The sequence below is a fragment of the Oncorhynchus tshawytscha genome, linkage group LG26, assembly GCF_018296145.1.
Source record: "Oncorhynchus tshawytscha isolate Ot180627B linkage group LG26, Otsh_v2.0, whole genome shotgun sequence".
NCBI lineage: Eukaryota > Metazoa > Chordata > Actinopteri > Salmoniformes > Salmonidae > Oncorhynchus > Oncorhynchus tshawytscha.
Genome location: NC_056454.1, coordinates 36984828 through 37011632, shown reverse-complemented (window position 1 = coordinate 37011632; position 26805 = coordinate 36984828). Strand labels below are relative to the sequence as shown.

Sequence of the window (26805 nt, the reverse complement as noted above, 5' to 3'; positions counted from 1 at the left end):
AACTTGACTATTTTGCTGGTTAGGACAATTCTACTCTACACTCTTCAATGTAGTGAAACACTAAAAACAGCTCTACTGGAGTGTCAAAGTGACGTGACATACAGTTTCCACACACTTGTTGACAGACGTGGGCACTTGGCAGTCAGAACTTTAAATGAATGCAACATAGACTATGTTTTACACTGTTTATATTGCTGAACTCATATACAAACATTTTCTCAATGACTTGACAAACAGCACTTGCAAATCATTTCTGAATTAGGGAGTTCTCTGTCACGATTAACATTTTAACACCACAGGCCTTTAGGTATGGCATACACAGTATTTGCAGCACGTTGGTGTTCTAGAGACCAAATAGGACATTATCTCAACTGATTATACAATGTCTTTCCAATAATTAGTTTATATGCTACTGTAATACATTGATTAAATATGTTCTGTTTCTCTAGCCTTTTACACTAGCCACTATGAACAGTACTCACAGATCACTATCAAGTCATTCAATGTGTGCTCATGTGTGAAGCATCCTTTTAGGTTTCCTGTGGTCTTCCAACATCTTGTGTTCTATTGGAGGTATGGCGGACCAGTGGCCATTGGTATGACCCTTCAGAGGTACTAGTCGCCTGTCCCGCTGCCCGTCCCTGTGCCAAGGTAAGCCGATTAAGAAGTGGGCAGCTAACCGGTTTAAAAGGCATCTGTTTATTTATTGTCTTGCCAAAAGCAAATAAAAGTTGTTTTCCCTCCAGCCATCTTGTCACTCATTCATAAGACATTTCCTTTTACGATCACAATCCAAAGCAGTAAGAAGTGTTTTATTATCTGTTTCAGCGGATTCCAACGGTTGTATGACATTGGCAACAAATTACATATATATTTTTTACAATCAAAGGCTCTTGGATCAACGAAGGTATGCCCAACCCTAGAGCACATAGTAAACCCTAAACATCAGTCTATCTGTCTTCCTAGTGACTTGACCCCTGAAGAAGAGAGAATGTCTTCTTGATAACATCATGTTTAATATGAACATCTGGCTTGCAACACATTAATAGCTGTTGTTTCCTGCTATAATACAAGCAAAGTATTGTTTTTTTACTACTAAAAACAAAAAGCTATGTTTAAAGTGATGAGGAAGCATTGGTCTGATGCCGAAAAAGAAAAGAAATTCACATGAGCACTACAATGTCTACTCTACCCATACTCTACCAAGGTTTTCCAGAACACAGCTTGACCTACCACAGTAGAGATATTTGTCTATTGTACTTCAAACAATGTGTATGCAGGTTGCTTAGGATTCAAACCTTCTCAAACAGCCTAATTCATACTATTAGAGCAGGTGCTCCCACAATAATGTGATTTATACCACATAGAAGTTAAAGTATTGGATTCTTCACACACCACAGTAATCCCATTTCAAGATTTTTTTAAATTATATGAAAGCAAGCTTCTTCTAGTAATAGGGTGCCTACTTGTATTTCCTTAGACCTTTATTTTAAAGATGGTGATGCTACAATAATACACATTTACAATAGGCCTATATCAAAAAATACATACAACCTAGTGATATAAACAGTGTCTTCGGAAACTATTCAGATCGTTTTTTATCCTCATCAATCTACACGCAATCTACATACCCCAGACCCACCCCTCTAGCTATGCTTTATGGAAGAATGTAACTTAGTTGGCTAGGATATATTGTCAACATTGAGTTGTGGTTCATATGGTACAGTCTTGTTGACTTGTAGCTACTGGCTAGTTGGCTAGCTAACTGGCTGTAATAGCAGCCAGGGATGTTTGCTAGCTTATTTGTTTGTGCTCGGATTTAGTTTACACAGATGACTTCAGCCATATGCAAATCTTTCCATAGCTAAATATACCTAGCTAGCTTCCTTTCCTTGTAGCTTGCTTCTCATCCGACTGGTGTTAGCTGACTAGCTACAGCTGCTAGCCTGCTATAAGCCAGCTGCTGCTGTTGTTGTGCAGCAATTGCGTTTCTGCTCCTGGTTTTAGAACTCTGAGATTCGGCTGGAAAGATGTTAGTGTTGTCAGAAATGCAACAAAAATATAGCACATTGTTGGTTCTTAATGGACAGAAATTAGCACGCGAGAGCAATAAATTGGAGATGTAATAAAAACTGTTTCACCTATAAATATAGTCAATAAATATATATAGTGTCCAATGGTCACTTTATGGTCTCATTTTAACCTGAATTTGAGCTAGGCAGGCACAGAAAATACTCTGAAAACTCAATTGCCAACACCCTGTTAAACAATCCGGTATGTGTATGTCCAATCAAGTTGATTTGCCAAATGTCCTTGAAATTGGTGTCATATAGGCTTAGATATGATGGTAGGGAGATTTACATTTTACACAAAATGTAACATCGCCCCCACAAAAATCACAAATATATATTAAGCCCTGAGTTGTATATTAAACAGACACAAGCTTGTTCTGTTAAGTCCATTATTAAAAATGTGGGGCTTGGATCTCAGGGTACTGTAGGCTCAGGTAAAGGACTAAAGAGCTATAAAGTGTGTTGCTTGGATAGAAGTGGCCCCAACTTCACCCCCATCCCCCCACAGCTCCACCATGCAGGTCTTTGGAGCCTCTCTCTGCCCCAATCCTCCCTCCCCCCCACTCACCGTCCCTGAAGACAGGGGCGTCAGGCTCTGACGGGACAGTACAGGTGTCAGGAACTGAACAGACAGATGGTGGACGAGGAGAACAAACAACAAGAGGCCATTTCTTCTTCTTCATTTCTCCTTCTTCCCTTCTTCTGGTTGGCTGGTCAGCCTAGTGCAGTGAGCGAACAGGATCGTGGCTCCCCCAGCCCCCTCCACTGACCCCCAGTCCACGTGACCACAGGCAGGGGACTCTATGGTGCTGGGTGTTGGTGGGATAATCCCCTATACAGGACTCCCAGACTCCTTTCTTGGATTTGTCCCTCTGCTGCCCCATACCCAATACCCCACCTCTCAGTGAGCGAGCCACAGTCTGGGTCCTGGGATAGTAAAAACGCTTTTTGTGTTGTCATTCTCCGTCTCTTCTTAAGGTCTTCTAGTCCTGTTTTTATCATACTGCGTTACACAACTTTATTTTTTACACTGATTAAAGCCATAAACAAGTTGTATGTCTGAGTGAGACAATCAACAGGAAATAAAAGGCATGTGTAAGCCTGTGTACGAGCCCATTAGAGAGTAGAGAGAATCGTGAGGATGGAGGGATAGGAGGGTAGCAATGACTATACACAAGTGAGAGGAGACCCAGATGTTGTAGCAGTTCAGTTATACCCCATTATAAACCCTTCTTTCCCCTGGTTGGTGGTTATCTGACATTGTGTTCCAAATGGCACCCTATTCCCTATATAGTGCACTACTTTTGACCACAGCCTGGACTCGGTCAAAAGTGGTGCACTACATAGGAAATTCCATTATTTCTGCATGGGAAACATATGTAAACATTGGGGCGGCAGGTAGCCTAGTGGTTACGAGTGTTGGGTAACCGTAAGGTCGCTTGTTCGATTCCTTGAGCCGACAAGGATGAAAAATGTGTCGTTCTGCCCTTAAGCAAGGGAATTAACCCCCAACAACAACTGCTTCCTAGGTCTCTCAATAACAAGTCTATGCTCACTGAGTCTGTACATAGTCAAGGATTTTCTTACTTTCGGGTCAGTCACAGTGCTCAGGTAATCTGCCACTGTGTACTCTCTGTCTAGTGCAAGGTAGCATTCTAATTTGCTGTTTTTTGGTTGATTCTTTCCAATGTGTGCATGTAGTTCTCGCTCTCTCTGTCTCACTAACATTCAACATATCCCCTTTCACTAACACTGAAAGGAATGAAAACAGATATCAAAGACAGTCATCATCTATGAAGATTTGCAGACTCCTCTTCTGCACTCTTCTTCCGCCCCTTTCTTCCTATCTCAGGATGATGATACTGATGCTGGTAAGATCTATCTCTCTCTCATTCCCTCTCTCTCTCTCTTTCTCTCCTGCCTGCCCTCATGCTACCCAACCCTCTCTCTACCCTGGTGTAGTGTGATATATAGGGGTTTGACGCCCCTATTCCACCCTCAGATGTCTGGGCCGGTGTTGAACCCGCTTAGGTTTCAGATGTATGGTGGTCCTCAGGTGAGTTATCACCACCAGCAAAATGGGGTCTACTTCATAGGGTTTTTGTGTCTTGCAAGTCAATATAAACACGGAGCTATATTGTATGCTCCAAAAAAATAGAGCATACATTTTATACTAATACAATTGTTTAGAGAAAGACAGACATTATTATCTAAAAATAATGGATAATCCTGAATGAATCATGAATAATGATGAGCGGTAAAAGCTACAGAGGGTCAAAGATCATACCCCCAAGACATGCTTACCTCCCCTGGTAATGGTGAGAGGTTAGCAGGTCTTAGGGGTATGATCTTTGATGCTCTGTAACTTTCTCACTCATCACCATTCACCATTAATTCAGGAGTATCCATAATCATGGTAGCATCAACATTAACATAGAAGTGTTTAGAAACATATTATATTCTTGTAAATATTTGTATGAACATAACAAGATTCAACAACTGAGGCATAAATGCTGGAGGGTCATGTCAGGATGAGCCTGCAGGATGGGTACCACATGATGGAGGAAGATGTCTTCCCTGCAATGCACAATATTGAGATTGCCTGCAATGACAACAAGCTCAGTCCGATGATGCTGTGACACACCGCCCCAGACCATGACAGACCCTCCACCTCCATATCGATCCCGCTCCAGAGTACAGGCCTCCAGAGTACAGGCTCATTCCTTCGACGATAAACGCGAATCTGACCATCACCCCTGGTGAAACAAAACCGCGACTAGTCAAGGAAGAGCACTTTTTGCCAGTCCTGTCTGTTCCAGCGACGGTGGGTTTGTGTCCATAGGCGACGTTGTTGCTGGTGATGTCTGGTGAGGACCTGCCTTACTACAACAGGCCTATAAGTCCTCAGTCCAGCCTCTCTCAGCCTATTGCGGACAGTCTGAGCACTGATGAGGGATTGTGCGTACCTGGTGTATCTCGGGAAGTTGTTGTTGCCATCCATTACCTGTCCCACAGGTGTGATGTTCGGATGTATCGATCCTGTGCAGGTGTTGTTACACGTGGTCTGCCACTGCGAGGATGATAAGCTGTCCGTCCTGTCTCCCTATAGTGCTGTCTTAGGCGTCTCACAGTACGGACATTGCATTGTATTGCCCTGGCCACATTTGCAGTCCTTGCAGCATGCCTAAGGCACGTTCACGCAGATGAGCAGGGACCCTGGGAATCTTTCGTTTGTGTTTTTCAGAGTCAGTAGAAAGGCCCCTTTAGTGTCCTAAGTTTTCAGAACTGCAAGCTGTTAGTGTCTTAACGACCATTCCACAGGTGCATGTTCATTATTTGTTTATGGTTCATTGAACAAGCATGGGAAACAGTGTTTAAACCCTTTACAATGAAGATCTGTGAAGTTATTTCCATTTTTACGAATTGTCTTTGAAAGACAGGGTCCTGAAAAAGGCACTTTCTTTTTTTGCTGAGTTTATATATTTTTTATTTAACCTTTATTTAACTAGGCAAGTTATTACCACAACATAATCTGAAACACAATCAAAACAAACTGCAAACGCATCCAACAAGTTTGTAGTCACAAGCTTGATGTAGTCATTGCGTGGCATACAGGATCTCAAATATACAGCCTGGGTTAGGGCTATCCCCGACCCCAAAAAGAGTATTGGTAGAAATGTTTAAACGTGTATTCTTCCATATATACATTAAAGAAAAACATAAAAGCAACATGCAACATCTTACAGTTCATATAAGGAAATCAGTCAATTGAAATAAATTCATTAGGCCCTAATCTATGGATTTCACATGACTGGGAATACAGATATGCATCTGTTGGTCACAGATACATTAAAAAAAGGTAGGGGCGTCGATCAGAAAACCAGTCAGTATCTGGTGTGACCACCATTTTCCTCATGCAGTGTGACACATCTCCTTCGCATAAAGTTGATCAGGCTGTTGATTGTGGCCTGTGGACTGTTGTCCCACTCCTCTTCAATGGCTGTGTGATGTTGCTGGGTATTGTCGGAAACTGGAACTAGAGCTCCGGCAGTCATGCGTCATGGCCGCAGAAATATTCTACATGACCGGTGAGTCACGATAATCTCCTCTTATGCACTCTGGACATGTGTTAGTAGTACCCAACTCGCTAATGATCATCAGGTCACTAATGGCCTGGTACCCAGGGCTCTATTGTCCCTCCATCAGGTCCTAATGGCCTCGTAGTCAAGGCTGTATTGTCCCTCTAACCACTCTGACATCAATGCAAACACAATCAAAAATCACATCAAACACTTATCATCAAAACAGTATGTGCTTTTAAAACTCACTGTGATTGAACAATTTGAAGAAAGAAGTTCAAAAACCAGTTTAAACTGAGTGGAAAACATGATGGTTGTGGGCGTTGTTTCAAAGCCTAACACAACAAAATGGACAGTGCTTTCTACTGTGATGATTCATTCAAAACACCCATATGCATATTAGAGCTTATGGATTCACACAGGCCCAATTATGACCTCAAGCCCGATTTTTTTTATATGAGTGTCACTTTATAATACATTGCCTACCGCATATTACACGTCTAGTGATGTTCGTTAAGCTCTTTTACTTTATTGTTCTGTTTTTTTGAGCGTGTTTGTTTTGTTGTTCTCCCGGTTTGGAACTATAATAAAGTGCACTTTATTTAATCATACTCTGCTCTCCTGCACCTGACTTCTCCTTCATACACATCTTGACATATTCAGAGCATTGTTGACTGCAACTGTGCTGCTGGCAACAATTTAATTATAATTGTTTTGACAACGTTTACTGACAACGGCCATATTCAACGGGTGTTGAGCGTCGTAAATTTGTCAGTTATTTTGAGCTCTGGCACACTCAGATGAATGCTCTGAATTCAGAGTAGATAGCCAGTGAGAATCTACGTCTATCGACAGTTGTCGCAGTGACATCATAAAGATTCTATTGAAATGGTTACTTGCATAGTGGAGTCTTTTGTTTAGACATGTAGCTAGTTAGCTAAACAGTTAACCATAATCTCAACTCATAACTTTACTACCCTGCATGAATCTGCAGGTAGCTAACCAACCAGGTTCAATGTTAGCTAGCTAACATTAGGCTATAACTTGCAATGCAAATGGCTCTGAGATACGAATAATATTACTACACAGATCATACACGTAACTTTATCTAGCGAGCCAGCCAGCTAACATTAGCTAGCTAGCTAACAGTACACTTTAACATAAAATGAAAACAACTTTTTGACTGAATTAGATACGTGTAATATCTGAAAATGTAGCTAGCTAGACTGTCTTACCCGTATACATGGATGGAAACTACTCCCTCTCTGTCACAAATGCCATGGTTGCCTTAGTTTGAAGATGTAATCTGGAGACAGGTGTTTTATACAACAGCCTTCTGTTTGTTCTCTTTTCGACTCTGTCTGCATATTTGCAATAAAACGCCAGAATTTTCTCCATCTCCTTATAGCTATCATATTCTAATTCCACTGTGCATTACACTGATTTCAAAACTCGGTCCTCCAGAAAGTGGAGAACAACACCTTTGCAGTATCTTTCAAAAAAGACGTGTTAGAAAGGATTACCTACACATACTGACCAGCTCATGTTATAGACAGAAGTGTGCTACATGGCAGACCAATCCAAAGTAATCTCTCGGCATGCAGTAGCCTACCCATTATCTCAGCCAATCATGGCTAGCGGGAAGGCTACTGGCTTTTTCTGTGGATAAATCAACTAGGCTCGTAATTGAACAATTTTATTCGTATTTACAGATGGAATACAAGTTTGTTATTAAGGCACATGAAAGTTCACATGTTCCAGAAGGCATTTCTGCCAAAAAACTTTGATTAAAAAAATGTACGTTCAAATGGCTCTCCTGTGAAGTAGTCATGCGCGACATATGCCTAGTTTCCTGAAATTAGTCAAATATGAGCACTCGTTCTGGAATGGGAAATCATCTAATATAAAATAATGGCAAGGGACTTATAAGCATATCTTGTCTGCTAAACGAACAAGCCTACAGCCTCTGGAATGGCACTTAGCCAGATAACATACAGTAGGCCAACTCATATTCACGTTATCTGAAATAAATGTTTCTTCATAACATATTGTTTCTTTAGACCTTATTAAAATAAATAATGGATTTATTGTGATGGTGTATATTCAATTGATTTATTAGACTTTTTTAAATGTAGATGTTCCAAAAGCAGCGCATCAGTGGCTTGTATGGCTTGTATGGCTTGTATGCGTGGAGGCCTGTAGATGCTAAATTTGCATGACAATAACAGGCTGACAAAATGTCATGAACGCCACAGCCCTAACTGGAACACTCTGTCGTACACGTCGATCCAGAGCATCCCAAACATGCTCAATGGGTGACATGTCTGGTGAGTATGCAGGCCATGGAAGAACTGGAAAATGTTTATGCTAAATGCTTATTCTTACGGACCATAAAATGTTGTGTGCCCGAACAAAATGTTGTCATAATATATACACAAACTATTTCCGAACTGTTTTGTCTGGGAAGCATGTGGATGCTTTAAGACAAGGGCACATTCTAGATGGGGGAATCACTGTCTCAGAACAACATCCACCCCTGAAAACCTTTGACGCCCTGGTTTAAAAAGGGCACAGGTTAAAATATATGGTGGAACAGGAACTGGCAGCATTCATTAGTCATTTGCGTGACTCAGACGCAGGAAGGAATATCTGTTGTATGACTTGTCATATAGATAGGTGTCCTCCTGGTCAGTGAACCGAGAAAGGAAACTATTGCCCTAACATGTTCACAAAGGAAGCTTGAGTCAACTGACAGTAGACTATCTGAAATTAGAGGAAGATCAGACTCTAACAGTGAAGAGAAATAGTGAAAGGTGCTACGGTATATACTGTATGCCCATTGCCCAGGCTAGGAGGGTACTACTATTATTGCCTTAACATGGATTCAAAAGCAAGGAAAGTACTACTATTACTGTCTTAACAAGTTCACAAAGGAAGCCTGAGAGAACTGGCACTTGACTATAAACCTTATTTGCTATAAGTGCACTACTTTTATCCAGAGCCAGGTCAAAAGCAGTGCACTAAATAAGGAATAGGATGCCATTTTCGGATTTTGACTATGAAAAAAATACTTTGAGTACACACTGTACATTCACTGAGTAAGGTACATTAGATCCCATGTCCTGTTCTTAGTAGCTGGGAGGCAATCAGTCAGTCACTCAGAGGCCATGTTCTTCCAATGATCCCCAGAATGAACAGATGTACACAGACGAGTCCTGTGGATGAGTTGTTCCCTTTAACCCACCCTTCCCCACCACCACTCGCTGCATGCAATATCCTGTGGTCGATCTCTTTATATAAAACAGATGTAAAGACTCAAACACAATCGCCTGAGAAATGTCATAACTGTTTTTAGGGGGTAGATCAGCTTTAATATTGCAGATAGATTGTAGCTTCCATCAATGTAATTGTCTGCATCCTTTTCATTTGATACGTTACAGCCTTATTCTAAAATGTATTAAATAAAAAGAATCCTCAGCAATCTACACACAATACCCCATAATGGAAAAGTGAGAGAAATAACAGAAATACCTCATTTACATAAGTATTCAGACCCTTTGCTATGAGACTCGAAATTGAGTCCACCTGTGGTAAATTCATTTGATTTGGAAAGGCACACACCTGTCTATATAAGGTCCCACAGTTGACAATGCATGTCAGAGCAAAAACCAAGCCATGAGGTCGAAGGAATTGTCCGTAGAGCTCAGAGACAGGATTGTGTCGAGGCACAGATCTGTGGAAGGGTACCAAAAAATGTTTGCAGCATTGAAGGTCACCAAGAACACAGTGGCCTCCATGATTCTTAAATGGAAGAAGTTTGGAACCACCAAGACTCTTCCTAGAGCTGGCCGCCCAGCCAAACTGAGCAATCAGGGGAGAAGGGCCTTGGTCAGGGAGGTGACCAAGAACCCAAGTTCCTAGAATTCCTCTGTGGTGATGGGAGAACCTTCAAGAAGGACAACCATCTCTGCAGCACTCCGCCAATCGGGTCTTTATGGTAGAGTGGCCAGACAAAAGCCACTCCTCAGTAAAAGGCACATGACAGCGCGCTTGGAGTTTGCCAAAAGGCACATAAAGGACAGACCATGAGAAACAAGATTCTCTGGTCTGATGAAACAAAGATTGAACTCTTTGGCCTGAATACCAAGCGTCATGTCTGGAGGAAACATGGCACCATCCCTATGGTGAAGCATGGTGGTGGCAGCATCATGCAGTGGGGGTGTTTTTCAGCAGCAGGGACTGGGAGACTAGTCAGAATCGAGGGAAAGATGAACGGAGAAATGTACAGAGAGACCCTTGATGAAAACCTGCCCCAGAGTGCTCAGGAACCGCAGACTGGACAACGACCCTAACAGGACAACGACCCTAAGCACACAGCAAGAAAACGCAGGAATGGCTGCGGGACAAGTCTCTGAATGTCCTTGAGTGGCCCGATTGAACATCTCTGGAGATCTGAAAATAGCTGTGCAGCAACGTTCCCCATACAACCTGACAGAGCTTGAGGGGCTCTGCAGAGAGGAATGGGAGAAACTCCCCAAATACAGGTGTGCCAAGCTTGTAGTGTCATACTCAAGAAGACTCAAGGCTGTATTTGCTGCCAAAGGTGCTTCAATAAAGTACTGAGTAAAAGGTCTGAATACTTATGTAAATGTAATATTTCTGTTTTTATTTGTAATAAATTAGCAAACAATTCTAAAAACCTGTTTCTGCTTTGTCATTATGGGGTATTATGTGTAGATTGATGAGGAAAAAAACGATTTAATCAATTTTAGAATAAGGCTGTAACCTAACAAAATGTGGAAAAAGTCATACATACACATCCACATATATAAATGTTCTAACTGTGATCATTTCAATTTCTTACTATGTAATTACATAGGGGTTTGTGTGTTGGGGAGTTTTGTTATGTTATGGCCGTGCAGTAACAAGCAAATCATTGTGCTAAAAACAATAATCATACAAGCACTTGATCAAGTTATGTCATGTATGGTCAAAGAAGTTGCCATCTGCTCAGGAGAGGAGAACCTACAGATGATCATATCATTCTATGGGAGAAACCCTCAGCTCAGATCAGCTGTCATTTGTGCCACATTGCAGAGTCGGCTTCGTTCTTTCAGTAGCATTTGGGGCCATTTATCCTAAATGTGTTGTTACAACTCATTCTCAACAGTAACAGCTGTCAATATCCTCATCAGGCCCCTTAGGCAACAGCGGGTGGTGTGGGTGGTATGGTGTGCACATATGTGTGCATCCCTTTGAATCAAAGGCAATAATCTACAGTTGTCATTTGTTCTTCCAAGTTTATCTATTTAATGATGACACATCCACATTGATATTACAATAGATTATCATTCTTATATAAGTGCTTTTGAAAGCAGACTTTATCTCTGATGTGTGTGTGTGTGTGTGTGTGTGCCGGCAGTCTGTCAGCTGTTCCTCAGCTCGGACTCCTTGGTGACAAGGGGACAGCCCTAGCTGTTGTCTGAGGCCCTTGTGTGTGGGGGGCCAATGTCCTACCAGCTGCCACAAGCACACCAAGAGGTGCGATGACAACCTGGAAGCCACACTGAGCCAAATATACCTGGTTAAGCAATCAGCCTAGCCTGTACTTCAATTGTCACAACATGTCCGTCTTTTACAAGCGATGATTCAGAATCATTGACACCTAGCGACTCTTTGAGCATGATAACAAAAGGTGTAAAGACCGGCCAACCACACATGAGATGTTAGTAATAGGTACGTTAAAACCACAAGAGTTCTTAATGGTCTTTTCCAATCTGTCTCTTTTAAAGGAAGTTCCACACTTTTCTCAACACTGAGGATAAGGAGCTCGGGGATACTGTTACAGTTCTGCCATGACCGCATTCATGCCGATTCTACTCTGAACACACATTGCGCAACATATTTGTTGCATTATATTTGAAAAGTCTTACATGGTTCAAGTTACTCAGAGAAGACAAATGCAGCATGCATCCACATACGATCCTCGTCCCATCAGGTTCTCCCATCTAATGAGAGGATTCCAAAACAAACCACCTCAAAATGGACTGAACCCAGAACCAGAGTTCTGTTCTGAGCCAGAGAGAGGCCGAAGCAATGGCGACAGGCAAGGGTTCTCCAACCCTGTTCCTGGAGAGCTACCATCCTGTAGGTTTTTAGCTCCAACCCTAATCTAGCACACCTGATTCTAATAATTAGCTGGTTGATAAGCTGAATCAAGTTAGTTACAACTGGGGTTGAAAGAAAAACCTACAGGAGGGTAGCTCTCCAGGAACAGGGTTGGACAGCCCTGGTGTAGAAGAACCAAATGTTTTCTTTGCAAGCAGCTAAATGCTTTCAATGCGCTCCCCTCGTCTCCTAGTCTAACACAGAGGAGTCTGTGGCCTGGCACAAAGTAAGGCACTTAATATTTCTCATCATATGGAATGTAATACGATTACATTCAGCCCCTATGTGCAAGTCAGCAAGTCAACTTTGCTTTGTAGCTACGGGAGGCCTTTGGATAAATCATAACTTACATCTGAGGCCTCTCCCCTTTCTCAAAACCCCAGTGTTGGAAGCACAAACAGAGCATGCACACACGCCACACACACACTGTTGAATATGCTGCGTGTTCTGCAAGCGGCCTCTCTATAGACCTGACGCTCTGCATCAGATTAAAGCCCACGGCAAACACTGGAGACAATACACCATTGTCTGGGAGTCCATGTCAGTCTTAGGAACAACCAACACAGTGAATCTGGTCATTCATTGACAATGGCGAGTAAGATAGGAGAAGACACAGTGGTGTTAATAATGATACTCTGTCTGGGCTGCTGCCAGCTGCTGTGAAAGGAAAGTTTCCGTGATGGAACCGCAGATCATCTTGTTACCCTGGCTAACCCACTATGGGAGGTGATTAGCAGTAGGATCAAGGCAACCCTCTCAGATTAACCACATGCTGAGCTCAGATCTCTCCAGTGTCCGCCAGGCTTGGTGTTGGTTCAGAGCGTTAGGACGAACAAGAAGTAAATATATATACAGTGCCTTGTCCTGTATTTGGCTCCAAAGTATTCATGTTTGACAGTGGGGATGGTGTGTTCAGGTGATGAGCTGTGTCCCAGGTGGGCCCAGAGCACATTTCTATCGCTTCCACATGTTTGGTAAACGTCTTGTCTCCGGACACCTTATGCACGCCCAATTGTTGCCAAAAATTTCAATTTTGGTTTCATCTGACCAGAGCACCTTCTTCCACATGTTTGGTGTGTCTCCCAGGTGGCTTGTGGCAAACTTTAAACAACACTTTTTATTTAATAATTTTGCTGTAGATCTCTGCAGTTCCCAATGGGCCTCTTTTTCAGTTTTTGATTTGTTAAAAAAGTTTGAAATATCCAATAAATGCCGTTCCACTTCATGATTGTGTCCCACTTGTTGTTGATTCTTCACAGTGCAAAAAAATACAGTTTTATATCTTTATGTTTGAAGCCTGAAATGTGGCAAAAGGTCGCAAAGTTCAATTGTGGGGATTCTTCACAAAAAATACAGTTTTATAATACTGAAATTTCGCAAAGTTCAAGGCACTGTGTAAGGCACTGTATATATATATATATATATATATATATATATATATATATATATATATATATATATATATATATATATATATATATATATATATATATATATATATATATATATATATATCTTGGTTTCAGTGGACTGGAAAAGCTTGACTGGTAGTGTACTGGAAACCAAACACAACCCATGTTTTTTTCTCAAGGCATTTAGCTGGTTGAGCAAAGTGGGCCGGTCCAGTTGTGGTTATCTCTGTGTTAGCACAGAGCTCTGCAGCTTAAACCCAATGGTTTATTTTAGGGTGAAGTAATGAAATAAATGTTGTGTCCCCCACTCCAACTGGCTAACTTGCTTTGACCTATAGAATCACTGCTAAAAGCCTGTGTTTGGAGAACTCTGGCCGTGGGGCTGGGTATCGTTTCAAGATGTCATGGTGTTGACACATCATATATAACACAATGTAAATTGTATACATGATTTAATCTGTTGAAGTTTCATTCCTTCCTCCCTAAGAGAACAGTGTGAAGGCAGGCTGGGACTACAGAGTTATGAAGTCCAGAGGCCCCAAAGTCGTACCCTACTCCCTATGTAGTGCACTTATTTTGACTCGGACCATTGTTAAAACTAATGCACTACAAAGAGAATAAGGTGTCATTCCGGATACACCCCTGGAGTCCAAAGGCCCCCAAAATATCCCCACTTTGGTGCCTGTGATTGTGACTGACTGGGAGAATTTTGTTAAATAAATGGGTAGGTCTAGAGGAAATAGATCATTAGGCGTTGTTGCGTGACTTACAGAAACCTGGAAATAGTGTTTCCTCGAGAGAAACCATGTCCTCCGTAATTTTAGCCTAGCTTCTTGCTTTTTGATGAGGGCAACTCACTGTGCCTCCCGCCTCCAAAGATTGATGACATCAATCATGATGTAATGAGGTTGTCAGTGATTTTACCATACAGCGCTTAAATGGCTAGTTAAAACCACATTGGACTCTCTCCTTTTTTTTTACAGAGGAGGCCATACATGGTTTCCCATTTTCTTTCGATAACAACAGATGTAAATTCTCTCAACCTCACATTCCATGGCACTGTGTGTCTTAGTAAGGACTCGTTCTCGTGGCTGGCCCTGTGAGAGATGGAGAGGGGGGTGAGGTGGGGTCTAAGTACTCACTCCTAGGCCTAGCTGGCCCTGTGAGAGATGGAGTGGGGAATGAGAGGGGACAAGGCCAGGCAGGGCAAGTTGCTACTCTCCCTCTTCCAGACCGGATATGATGTGATCCTATTTAACCCCAGACACTTGAAAGAGAATGAGCCAGATGCCTCGAGGGTATGGTATAACAGACACTAAAAAGCCTTGATTGTGTCCACTTGCCATCCCAAGCCAATGCAGAGAGGAACTCAAAGAGGGACCCTGAAAACAAATGAATGTAGCTTCTCTGCCGACTGCCGTCACTTCACTGGTCCCTGTGTTTTCCCCTTCCCTCCACCTTCCCCCTCATCTCAAGTACAGCAGCCTCGCTGTAAGAAGAGTGCGCCGTGGCGGACTAGAATAGTTCAACACATAGATGTCTTTTTACAGCTCCCTAAATGGCCATTAAATGCCCATCAATTGAGCTCCAGACATGAGTGTACTTCAGCCACCCTCCACCCCCACACAGCTCCCCCCGGCCTGGGCTGAAGGAAGGCTGCAAGGTCCTGCTAGACACCCAGTATTGTCCAACACTCTCAAAGTGGTGTCTCCGACGGGTTTAGAATGATAATGCTCTTTTTACTCGATGGCAACCACTCGTTGTACACAACGTCAGAGGTATACGTCATCTAGTAGGGAAACAGTGTTGGGCTCAACAACATGTTGCAAAACATACAGCAGGCTTAACAACACTGGTGGGAAGGTGGCATGTTCATTTTCTTTTACAGCAATGGAAATATGAAAATATAGTTTAAATGCACTGTAGGGCATTTTGGATATGATTCAACCATCAACGATTTGCCTATATTGAAACGGTGTGGTTTGTAATCATAATGGCCTAATATAACCACGTAATACGGCCATCAGAACAGAAACATAATTGTGGGAAAGCAGCCCTTCTGGGAAACATGTCACCTATAGAGATACAGCAGCTGTAGTTCTTTCTTTTACATCATCTAAATTTCTAAACACAACAACTTTCTCAACTGTATACCCGCAACATTGGCTTTTCTCCTGGTAGAATCTCTGAGCAGTTTAAGGGGACAGAGCTTAAAGGGACTGCAATCTAGGAATGCCATGCTGTAGTAAATGGCTTTATCAGAACAGTATATTATCTTAGCTCACTGAGGTGTGAGAGGAGAGAGAGAAAGAGAGAGAGACAAGAAAACCCTGTTCTTTTCAAAAAAATGTTGTCCTCTCTATAGGGGGAGGCCTGTCCTCTTCCTGTCCTTCTCGGAGTCATTCAAACTGACCCTCCTGCATACTAGACCTCATCAGAATGTGTGTTTTTAAGTCCCCCCACCTCTCCTCCTTTCCCTTTTCCAGTATTCGGTTCATTACATTTCTGCAGACTTCCAGAGAAGAAAAACGGCAGATCAATAAAGTAGGGAGAGCTGTGGAGGGGAGTGTGAAAGAGAGAAACGGAGGGTAAGGGGAACATAGAAAAGAGAGAGAGGCTGGCTCTGGCTTGGGAGATGAAAGTGACATCGCCACCATGGGTTTCAGAGCCTAGAGAAAAGAACCCCAAGCAGAGCTTGAATAGGCTGAATAGCCCCATCATTTCTTTACATTCTTTCACTCTCCCCAGGCCTGACTGCTGGAACTCTTCATTGAGCACAATGGCAAATGCACTAAAACTTTTTTCTTATGCTAATGTTCCCGCAACTGCATGGGCATCAACGCATTAAATTAAAATCACACTCATGGTGGACACACAGACATGTATCCACCATGCGCAACACAGAAATGCATACCACCACGGATGCTTTTTTGCAAGAGTCAGAGCTTTTTCCTTGAGCATTTGTCTATTCTTACTTTTCATTTCTTTCTTTTCACTGTTTTCTTTTCACTTTATTCTCTAGAGAACATACTATTGTTCCTTTGTAAAAATCCTGCAGTTTTAACATTCTTCAGTAAGCCCATGACATCAAATAACTTGAACCATTCCTTTCATCAGTTTTACATTTGAGTTGATGAATATCACCGATTTAAGGAATTCATTTGACATTTAAACTATATCCTTTGAATTGATATACAATCCTAAAACCATGTCTATTATTTTTTAGTTGTGGTTCTATAACTGATCTGAGACCAAAACGAGGATGAAAATGGTGTCGATATTATTAGTTCAGGCGTGAGCCTAGGGATTATTAACACACACTCTAGATGGGTAAAAGCCAACAGTAAATACAGCTGTTTTTACCTGCACAAAAGCGTCAAGTGTTTGTTGATTACTCAGGCTACAGTGCAAACAGGCGAACAACTGAGAATTTTTCAACAATAAGTACACAACTCCGACTGACATAGGAGATTCAAGGAGGTGCCCTTAATTCCACAGCATGTCAAGCACTTCAAACATTTATTGCAAGTTTTTAAATGAGAGGGATCTTGAAATAATCAGTACATGGAGTGAAGTGAGTGCACACTTGAGCACCAATCACTTTCTTTTACGTCAACTTGTAGCCACTGTGTATAGGCCTACAGCCAGTCTGCCACAAACGTTAGTGTGAAAAGCACAATTAAATTGGAATGTAGCCTATGAAATGTGTCAATCTGAAACCACTCAAAATGATGATAGACAAGACAACAACATTTGGGAACACATGTCCCTAAACCTTCTATAGAAGTTAAAACTTCCAGAAATATGCACAAAATGTATTGTAAAATAAAAGTTACTGTTTACATCGAACTTTGCACACATTTTTAGGATCATATTTAAAGATGCAGTGTATCACGATAGGTCTAGGCTACTACTCTGCTGGCCATTTGGAAGTCAGTAGAAGGGTTGACGCCGCGGCTTTCGGATCACATCTCTTCGCATATGGATCAAGTTGCATGACAGAATGTTTTGGATTCCAAAGTCAGTTAAGTTCAAAGTGCAAATGTGATGTGGAGTTACCCAAACCCCATCTGTCCTTGACACGCAAGATTATTCAATGTGACTGCAGGATAGTGGTTTACATTTAAACAGATATAGCTTGTCTATTGCATTCAGCATCAAGAGGTTTCAAATAAGAAATTAATTATTTGTTTAAAAATGTCTCCAAGCTTGTCATCTAGGCTAGTCTACACCACAACAAAAACGTTCCTTACCTTGAATAGTTTCTCTTTAGACCCCGATGCTGTTTTTTTTCTCACTTTGTCTGACGACTCTGCAAGTATTTCGAGAATTAGGCTTAAGTGTACTTTTTCAATGAAAACAGCCGAGGCCGGCTATGTACTTGAAGAAAAGTTTGAAAGTCTATTCAAAGTTCGGAACACGGCATCCCTCGGATAACTCATTTAACACGGAGGAGCGCAATTACTCGCATCTAACTTTTACAATCCATCATCTTCAAGCGGTAACGTTTTCTCACTCACCTTTGAGTTTTTACATAAGAAAGCGCATGACATGTTTTCGCCAGAATACGTGGCTGAAAATGTAAACTAAAACTAGATTTTAATCGACAGTTGTTCTAGACATGCGGTGGTGAGATCTTCAAGCTGATCTGTTTTCAATCCGATCCCCTCTTTCTCTCCCCCTCTCTACCCTCCACCTCCTCCGTGCTCCCTGTTGAGTTGAGCCATTTGCTGCTCCAGATGGGCCGGACTAACTCAATCCAGCAGTTGGACTCAGGTACAAGTTAGATAAAGTTTAATTATTGTTCGATTTCACAGACTTCATGCAGGAACGTTACTGGGAGATAATTTTGTCAGATACACATGGGCTATTCAATTGAGAATAGGAGCATCATTGCAACTGACTAGGAAATCACCCAACTGACCCCCCTCTCATATAAACGTATTTTTTTGGCCATCACATATTTTGGGGTAATTGATATCTTCTTCCCCGTCTCCATTTGTCTTGGCATATCCTTACAGCAGCAACGCAGATGAAATCAATTTGGAGACAAGCCTTCCACATAGCCTACACAAAGCACATCATCAGGCATACTTTCCGGCATTATCAACAGTGCCTGGTACTAGCAAGTTACAGGATGTGTCAGACTTTAACACTTGGAATGCAGATGTGGGTATATGTATATATATATATATCAGGCCTTTCTGATTAATGTGTCTGAGCAACATGATGTCTGTGAGTTGAATAACGGTTTGTGTGGATAATAGGGTACTCCAAACAAAAGCTGTTTTCTGGACTATTTGAAGGTACCTCTGTTTTGTGTCATTGTCAGTAAAAGTCTCATAATTCTCAAAAAGAAAAATAACAGAACAGTCATGACAGTCTTTACCTATTTATCAGACAACTCAAAAGCTTGTGTTCATGTGTTGTTTACCCGCTTTTTTCTTCTCTCACTTTTCTTGTGTGTTTCAAAAAACCCCCGATATTATTACGTTTATTCTGCATTATTGGGAAAGAGCTCGCAAGTTAAGCATTTCACTGAACTGTTTTACTCCTGCTGTATCCTGTGCATGTGACAACTTTTAACCTTTGAAACATCTTGGAGTTTGGATTTGACCCATGATCACCAATTCAGCGGATATTGAGGGAAACAGTGACTTCTTGTGGACATCGAGAATACAACCGTTGCATTCATTCATAGGTTGTGTGTGTATGTGAAAGAGAAAGAGAGATAAAGACAGAGGGAGGAACATAAAGAGAGAGAGGTGGGTAGAAAGAGGGGGAGACAAAGAGTGGGGGGGTGAGAGAGAGAACAAGAGAGAGAAAGAAACATAGAAAGAGAGTGAGAAAGAATGCAAGAGAAAACGAGGGAGAGAGAGAGTGTCAGGCCTGGCTGCGTCCACCTATTGTTAATCTCTCTGTGGGCATAGCATGCCTGGATGCCCCTTCTCAAAACCAGGCCGTGCACATGAGCCCACTCTGTGCCTCTGCTTGTCTGTATAAAAGGGGGTGAACGCCAGTGTCAGGCCGTTTGCATTTCTCCTCTGCCAGCGGATCCTACAGCCTGGAATTTTAATGAGCATGTTGGGTTTCTGATTTCAGGAGCAAAACAGGAGCGAGGCAAGGAAGAGAGAGGCTTTATAGAGTTTCATAGACCATTCATAAAGTCTTCATAAGCACTAACTAGATGCTTCATAAAGTCTTCATAAGCACTAACGAGATGCTTCATAAAGTCTTCATAAGCACTAACTAGATGCTTCATAAAGTCTTCAAAAGCACTATGTAGCTGCTTCATAACAAAACCTTCATAAGCATTACCTAGATGCTTCATAAAGTCTTCATAAGCACTACCTAGATCCTTCATAAAGTCTTCAAAAGCACTATGTAGATGCTTCATAACAAAATGTTCGTAAGCACAATTTAGATGCTTTACAAATGAGACTACAGCAGTTTTGATAGTGAGTGAGATCACCTGTTGCTTACGATCTGGTCACATGATCTCATGCATACTTTCAGCATTACACAACCCTCACCTCAAGGTGCAGATCTAACCAAAACATAATCAATCAAAAGTGTTTGTGCTGGTTTATGTTTTTGGCTATGAATCAACTATTCATTGTTTTTCCATGTTATTGATAAAGTCTTTCCTCATTTAATTAAATCTACAACAATAAATTACCACCTATCTATTTTTCTGTTCTGTTGATCTATTTAATAACAGGACAGTAGGGATGGTGCTGGCTGCTATAGCCTACATTTGCCTACGTACTACAGAAAGTTTACATATGAACGACAGTTTACTGTATTTTGTTGCATTGTTCACAGTATGATTCTTTGTATTTACAACTGAGAACCGACAAGACGTGTCTGAAAGCATACATTTGTTATATCACATCCCTGACCTGGCGTGTGAGGTCAACCCTCTCTGTGTAATGACTCAGTTTGTCCACAGTTAGTTAGCCTTCTGCTGGAGTATATATCCTGTGTTTTCCTATTATCTCCAAATCATCTCTGGGGTCCACTGTGTATCCAAAACCAAAAAACACACACACACGCACACACACACTTGCACCTTACAGTATTCAAAAGCAACATGATTAAACAAATTGCACACCAACTCCATACTCTTATCTGGTGTACTTTATGTAGAATACCTCCTCTGGATGAAATTGTTCTCTAGGTGTAAACTTTGAAAGAATTTGAGACGCTTGCTGGCAAAAGTTAATTTGTATGAAAACACTTCCATCAAGTGGTGTAAAGTGGTATCACAGTGTTGGTTCTTATCACCAGGGTATTGGTCTGTACAAAGCAGTTTACAATGCATTTTAAACTGAGGATACTCACCCCTCTGGCTGCTCTATCTTTATGGTCAAGTTGAAGGAAAACAGCGGCTTGTGTCTCTTAAACAGACCCAAGGACAGTCACGGACACACACACACACACGCATGCACACACACACACACACACACACACACACACACACACACACACACACACACACACACACACACACACACACACACACACACACACACACACACACACACACACATTTTATTGTCAATCCAAGCTATCACAACTGGTTAACACTTTACTTGACACCCAGCGTCTTAACACATTATGGCACGGTCATAAACATGTCATAATATGTCACAACAGCTGACATAACTTGTCATAACCTGTCATAATATGGTCATAACACTGTCATGACCCATATACTCCAGAAGGTGTATTTTCTTCTGTTGAAGCCATTCTGTTGTTGATTTACTTCTGTGTTTTGGGTCATTGTCCTGTTGCATCACCCAACTTCTGTTGAGCTTCAATTGGTGGACAGATAGCTTAACATTCTCCTGCAAAATGTCTTGATAAACTTGGGAATTCATTTTTCCATTGATGATAGCAAGCTGTCCAGGTCCTCAGGCAGCAAAGCAGCTCCAAACCATGATGTTCCCACCACCATACTTTACAGCTGGAATGAGGGTTTTGATATTTGTATTTTTGTATTTATTATGGATCTCCTTGTCAACAGCTACTCTTCCTGGGGTCCAGCAAAATTAAGGCAGTTTATACAATTTTAAAAACGTTACAATACATTCACAGATTTCACAACACACTGTGTGTCCTCAGGCCCCTGTTCCACCACTACCACATATCTACAGTACTTAATCCATGGGTATGCATAGTGTGTATGTTATTGTGTGTGTGTGTGTGCATGTGTTTGTGCCAATGTTTGTGTTGCTTCACAGTCCCTCTGTTCCATAAGGTGTTTTTTAATCTGTTTTTTTTTTAAATCTAATTTTACTGCTTGTGTCAGTTACTTGATGTGGAATGGAGTGCCATGTAGTCATGGCTCAATGTAGTACTGTGTGTCTCCCATAGTCTGCTCTGGACTTGGGGACTGTGAAGAGACCTCTTCTGGCATGTCTTGTGGGGTATGTATGGGTTTCCGAGCAGTGTGCCAGTAGTTTAGACAGACAGCTCGGTGCATTCAACATGTCAGTACCTCTCATAAATAAAAGTAGTGATGAAGTTAATCTCTCCTCCACTTTCACCCAGGAGAGATTGACATGCATATTATTAATATTAGCTCTCTGTGTACATCCAAGGGCCAGCCGTGCTGCCCTGTTGCAATTTTCCTAAGTCCTCTTTTGTGGCACCTGACCACTCGACTGAACAGTAGTCAAGGTGTGACAAAACTAGGGCCTGTAGGGCCTGCCTTGTTGATAGTGTTGTTAAAACAGAGCATCGCTTTATTATAGACAAACTTCTCCCCATCTTAGCTACTACTGCATCAATATGTTTTGACCATGACAGTTTACAATCTAGGGTTACTCTAAGCAGTTTAGTCATCTCAACTTTCGTTGAGTTTTAGGGTTTAGTGAATGTTTTGTTCCAAATACAATGCTTTTAGTTTTAGAAATATTTAGGGCTAACTTATTCCTTGCCACCCACTCTGGAACTAACTGCAGCTCTTTGTTGAGTGTTGCAGTCATTTCAGTTGCTGTAGTAGCTGACGTGTATAGTGTTGAGTCATCCTCATACATAGACACTCAATTTTATAGCCCAGTTTTATAGCCCATGTCCCTTCACAGGGGCGGGCCACTGATTGAGCAGAACCCTAACCTTATGAAAACCCAAATCTCACATTTTAGAAGCTAAAATCACATTTCATCCCATCATGAATAATTTCATATTCAAACATTTAAATTGAACAACAATTCCATGTGAATCCGATAACTCTGATGTGTAGACTTTCCACTGGAGAGTTTATGTCATCTTATCATTGATGAGAATGTCTCAGATGACAACTGATCTGACATCATATTCATTAAGTACCACCGCATATGTTCAATTGGTCGGATTACCAGAATATAGTTAATTTCCCCCCACCTTCTGATGTTCCCAGAATCTCTATGTTAACCAAGGGGTTTGCAAATGTAACATCATATGGGTAGAGAGGGGAAAAAGGGGGGAAGAGGTATTTATGACTGTCATAAACCTACCCCCAGGCCAAAGTCATGACAACCTCTTATACACTATATTAGGCCCAGCCTTTGGAACTTTGGTTTTCATAGATATGGCTATTATATTGTGATCACTACATCATATGGATTTGGATCCTGGTTTAAAGCAAATATCTGCAGCATTAGTAAAAATGTGATCAATACATGTTGATGATTTAATTCCTGATCTGTTTGTAATTACCCTGGTAGGTTGATTGATAACCTGATCCAGGTTGCAGGCACTGGTTACAGAATTTTTTTCCTGAGTGGGCAACTTGATGATAGCCAGTCAATATTTAAATCACTCAGAAAATATACCCTTCTGTTGATATCACATACATGTTCAAGCATTTCCCACATATTATCCAGATACTGGCTGTTAGCACTTGGTGGTCTATAGCAGCTTCCCACAAGAATGGGCTTTAGGTGGGGCAGATGAACCTGTAGCCATATTACTTCAACAGTATTTAATATTAGATCGTCTCTAAGCTTTACAGGAATATGGTTCTGAATATAGAAGGCAACACCAGCTCCGTTGGCATTTCTGTCTTTTCGGGAAGATGTTATAACCATGTATTGCTACCACTGTATCATCAAAGGTATTATCTGAGTGAGTTTCAGAGGTAGTTAGAATATGAATGTCATCTGCTTACAAGCAAGCACCTCCTGATGTCGTTTGACCCCACATGGACAACAACAGTGTCAGCTCCCGGCATCTGTGTTAGAACACTCAGAAGCAGCCTTGTTATGTCCTGTACTCGTGCTCCTGGGTAGCACAGGGTTTTTGCCTTGGGGACCGAGATGTTTCTCACCATAGAGCTGCCTATGATGAGAGCTGGAGATGTTGAATGGGCCGGTCTGTCAGGCAGCCTCACGTCTGGTGGGGCTGAGAGTTCCGAGGATCTGAACCCGAGCTAGAAGCCACCAGAGAGGGAGACATAACCGAGGATGAAGATGCAGGTACCTCCGGATCTGATCTTGATTGGGAAGCCACCAAGGACGAAGGCGCCAGAACCTCTGGATCTAGGGCGGCAAAGCTGTTTCTGGTCTGTGTCAGTTCTGGGCTCAACATCCCAATGGAGACCCCCGTTGTCAGAGAACGCTTTCTTCGACTTCCACTGTGAGTGACATACCTCCATGGCTGGTTGGTTGAGTCGAGAACAGCTCCATTCTCCAGGGAATGGGGAGACACCTTCAGAGATGGAACCCTGCCTAGCACCGGCCAGTCGGCTGTGGAGAGCTGCCATTGTGGCAAACGTCCACCAGACCAGAGCCATGTCCGGCTACTGGGGTGGAAGAAAAATAAAAAGTAGGTGGGCGTGGGTTCCCCAGTAGCTTATGTAAGTTTGCTACTTGCTTGCTAAGAGTAGCTACTTCACTGATGTAGTCCTCCGCAAGCAAGCAGTTGCTACATTGAAAGTCAGCACGGTCCACATTGTCCCGGAACAAATCAAAGTAAACACAGTTCCTGCAACACTGGAAACGTTCAATAGTGGCCTCCATTTGAGACAGCAATTTAGCCAAACAGAGCTGTGCCTTTTTTCTCCACACATAGTGTTGTGTGTTTCTTCCAAACAACTCAACTGTAGTTTCATCTGTCCACACAATATTTTGCCAGTAGCGCTGTGGAACATCCAGGTGCACTTTTGCAAACTTCAGACGTGCAGCAATGTCTTTTTTGGACAGTTGTGGCTTCTTCCACAGTGTCCTCCCATGAACACCATTCTTGTTTAGTGTTTTACATATCGTAGACTTATCAACAGAGATGTTAGCATGTTCCAGAGATTTCTATAAGTCTTCCGCTGTCACTCTAGGATTCTTCTTAACCTCATTGAGCATTCTGCGCTGTGCTCTTGCAGTTATCTTTGCAGGATGGCCACTCCTAGGGAGAGTAGCAACATTGCTGAACTTTCTTAATTTATAGACAATTTGTCTTACCCATGGACCGATGAACATCAATGCATTTAGAGATACTTTTGTAACCCTTTCCAGCTTTATGCAAGTCAACAATTCTTAATTTTAGGTCTTCTGAGATCTCTTTTGTTCAGGCAATGCTTCTTGTGAAGAGCAAACTCAAGTTTTGTGTGTCACACCCTGATCTGTTTCTCCTGTCTTTGTGATTGTCTCCACCCCCTTCCAGGTGCCGCCCATTTTACAGTGTTCTCTGTTTGTCTGTTGCCAGTTTGTCTTCTTTGTTCAGTCTCTTTTTCTCACCCTCCTGGTTTTGACCCTTGCCTGTCCTGACTCTGAGCCTGTCTGCCTGACCACTCTGCCTGACCCTGAGCCTGCCTGTCGAGCTGTACCTTTGCCCCACCTCTGGATTATTGACCCTCTGCCTACCCTGAGCCTGCTTGCCGTCCGGTACCGTTGCCCCACCCCTGGTTTACGGACCGCTGGCTGCCTTGACCTGTCTATTGCCTGCCACTGTTGGATTATTAAGCCATTGTTAAATCGACCTGGGTCTTACCTTCACACCTGATAGTACGAACTGGCCATGACTGACCCAGCAGACCCGGGCCAGCTGCTCAATGCCATCTCCTCCCAAGGAGCCTCAATTGGTAGACACGAGGAATTGTCTTATGGAGGGGGTCCAAACATTGGCTGAGTGCCATGACCGGGCGTTGGACATGCTGCTCTAGCAATTCCGCGGGTTGTCTGGGGAGCAGCCTGCCACGGTGGTAACCCCACCGCCCCTTAGTAACTCGGCAGTTAGCAGCGTCGCCCAACCGGCCACTCCACCTTCCCAGGAGGCCCGGTTACCTCCCCCGGAACGCTTTAATGGAGAGCCGAGCACCTGTCGGCATTTTTAGCTCAGTATGCCCTCGATTTTGAGCTTCAGATAGCCTACCTCATCACTCTGTTGTCTGGGAGGACTCTCACCTGGGCTACCGCTATATGGGAACAACAGCCCAGCCATGTGTGTGAGTGGAGAAGCTGCCCGGAAGCTAATCCAACTCCGGCAGGACACCCGCCGAGTGGCCGAGTATGCGGTTGATTTCCGCACGTTGGCAGCGGAGAGTGCGTAGAACCAGGAAGCACTGTTCGACATGTTCCAGCACCATGAATCTTAACAACTTCTTAGGGATCGGTGTCCCTTCCATGGGATGGCTGAGCAAACATAGGCTAATGCAATTAGCATGAGGTTGTAAGTAACAAGAACATTTCCCAGGACATAGACATATCTGATTTTGGCAGAAAGCTTAAATTCTTGTTAATCTAACTGCACTGTCCAATTTACAGTAGCTATTACAGTGAAATAATACCATGCTATTGTTTGAGGAGAGTGCACAATTTTGAACATGAAAAGTTATTAACCTCTTGATTCTAGCCATCCCGGATCCGGGATCGTGAATACAGCCTCAAGCTCATTACCATAACGCAACGTTAACTATTCATGAAAATCGCAAATGAAATGAAATAAATATGCTAGCTCTCAAGCTTAGCCTTTTGTTAACAACACTGTCATCTCAGATTTTCAAAATATGCTTTTCAACCATAGCAAAACAAGCATTTGTGTAAGATTATTGATAGCTAGCGTAGCATTTAGCGTAGCATTCACCATGCAACATTT

General features: G+C 42.3%; 1 protein-coding gene across 2 annotated transcripts in view; it reads right to left on the bottom strand.

Moving 5' to 3' along the window:
- Positions 1-18453, bottom strand: part of LOC112224857 (zinc finger protein GLI2) — a 102545-nt gene extending 84092 nt beyond the window's left edge. Inside the window, exons 1-2 of one of the 2 annotated variants that reach the window (XM_042306548.1) lie at positions 18252-18453; positions 17985-18043 (exon numbers count right to left, since the gene is read on the bottom strand). The gene's annotated coding sequence lies outside the window, so the exon portion shown is untranslated. Of the gene's footprint in view, positions 1-17984 lie in introns of both variants that reach the window. The other variant, XM_042306547.1, reaches the window with a different exon arrangement.
- Positions 18454-26805: the final 8352 nt, after the last annotated feature.